The sequence below is a fragment of the Sinocyclocheilus rhinocerous genome, unplaced genomic scaffold (assembly GCF_001515625.1).
Source record: "Sinocyclocheilus rhinocerous isolate Xijiao unplaced genomic scaffold, SAMN03320098_v1.1 scaffold592, whole genome shotgun sequence".
NCBI classification, from domain to species: domain Eukaryota; kingdom Metazoa; phylum Chordata; class Actinopteri; order Cypriniformes; family Cyprinidae; genus Sinocyclocheilus; species Sinocyclocheilus rhinocerous.
The window spans coordinates 968,817-970,957 of record NW_015642562.1 but is presented as its reverse complement, the minus strand read 5'-3'; the positions used below and the strand labels follow the sequence as shown (position 1 = coordinate 970,957).

Sequence of the window (2,141 nt, the reverse complement as noted above, 5' to 3'; positions counted from 1 at the left end):
CGAGGCCTCTTGCTCTTCCGCTCACCGCCAGGTGGACTGGGGCCTGGACAGGCAGGGTGGCCTGCCTACGGCCAGCTCCACGGCGCCGCTTGCTTGAGGCTGCTGCGGATGCGGCACGGGAGCGGGGGTGGACGCAATGGGCCGCCCTCGGCGACGAGCAGGCTGGGGCGCTGCGGCCGGGTGGAGACAGCAGCTGCCCGCTGGGGCAGAACGTCGGACCGCCTCAGCCTCCAGACCAGACGAGTACCTACAGACCCGGGAGGAAAGGCACAGTTCGCCCTGCCGGGTGGAGGCGGTATCAGGGCACAACTACATCGCAACTGACCGCTCCACCGGGGGGACCCCCGTATACCCCCTAGCTGCACTACCGTCGAAAGTGGTGAGGGAGGAGGAGTTAGCAGATGATCATCTTCCTGCAATGAGAACATGACTCATCCACAAACGCTACCTCAGCATGCTAAAGTGCTCAGCATGCCCAGGCACGTGAGGCAGCGATCGCGACCATCACCCAGCGCCAGGTAACGACCGCATCCAGAAACGCCCGGGTGATACGTTGTCTATAGCAAGACCCACATCGTCTTTACAAAGACGTAACGTTGAGTTTGCCACGCAATGTCGTCTTTTAAAAGGTGCACCCGTGAATGCTCTTTTAGGGAAAAAGCTCTTTTAGCATGCTGAGGCGCACAGGGGAGATGATCACCTGCAACACAAACAGGGGGTAGTGCAGCCTAATGTGTGCAACCCACTCGACACGGGAAACCACCACCGCTGAAGCGCCGTACCGCCAACACGAAGAGCTCTCCAAGAGCGCGCTGAACTCGTTCAGTCTTCTTCTCTCAGTAGAGTAGTCAGGAGCAGAACGATGTGATCGCTCGGCTCCGAAGCGAAAAGCTGAATATGCACTACACCGGCTGCCTACTTATACTCACACTGTGATCAGCGGCAACTGGATGCAATAATCGCATGCCAATGTGCATTGGCTCGTTTAGTTTACACTCGAAGTAGATTGGTCTCTCTAAGCGAGATCCCAATTCGACGGTCACCGACATGACGTCGAGAGTGACCGACTGAAAGGGAACTTATGTGCACCCCTGTATATATAAAATTATAATAATTATGTTATGACACTAAAATGCCGATGAGTTACCTGGTTGAGACATTTCCACAGGTTGAGCACAGGTGAGAGAGCGTTAGACCAGATCTCTTGGTCGAATTTGGAGCCGGCTGCTACTGACCTGCTCAGAATCCTCAACTGAGAGATCACCTGCACACACACACACACAGCTGAGGTGAGCGCAGTACATCTCACCGTACACTATCCTCCATCTCTCTGTGATTGGGGCAAACTGCAAGGAAGGTGCAGGTGACTCTTACACATGATCAATTGGTCTCATTACAAGAGCTAAACACACACACGCAGTCTCTACAGCACTCTCTCTGTGTATGTGTGTGTGTGTGTGAGTGTGGCAAAGATCAGTCTAAACCTGACAGTGACAAATTGGAGTTCAGCGTAACGCTCTGAACACACAAAGAGAGAGTGTGTGTGTATGTGAGTGTGTGTGAAGTCAAGAGAGCGACAGTGAGCTGAATGAGGGTGATTCATGTATTTCATTCAGTAAAAAGCAGGATATTCATGTAGCCAAAAATCTGCATAGCCATGCCCTAGCAACAGCTCTGAACACACAGCATTATGGTGGAGAGTTCTGCACAGTCAATCATCACAAAAAATATCTGTAATTATTTCACAAGCATTAAACCACAATTAATACTGTTAGTGATGTAGCGAATCAGCTCATGGGGAAATATGAATAATTAATCATAACTAGTTATAATTAATTATAAATATTTAGATCCGCTGTAGATATTTACTTGACCTCTCAGGGTCAACTGTCTGTCAATTCTAAGAACGTTAATTTCCTGGTTAAGGGAAATTATTTTCTTACTGTACAATTCTACACAGAGCTTGTAGCATAAATCTGCATGATAAGGGACTCCAGTTATGAGCAAACAATGAACAACGGCAAGTGTGATACAAGTAAGGCTTTAATAACTACATAAACACTTAAACTAGTCCAACATACTACATAAACACTTAAACTAGTCTAACATACTACATAAACACCACACACACACACACACAC

General features: G+C 49.1%; 1 pseudogene; it reads right to left on the bottom strand.

The window, feature by feature from the left end:
* LOC107756205 (cytoplasmic dynein 2 heavy chain 1-like) overlaps window positions 1-2,141 on the bottom strand; it is a 41,809-nt pseudogene that overhangs the window by 11,348 nt on the left and 28,320 nt on the right.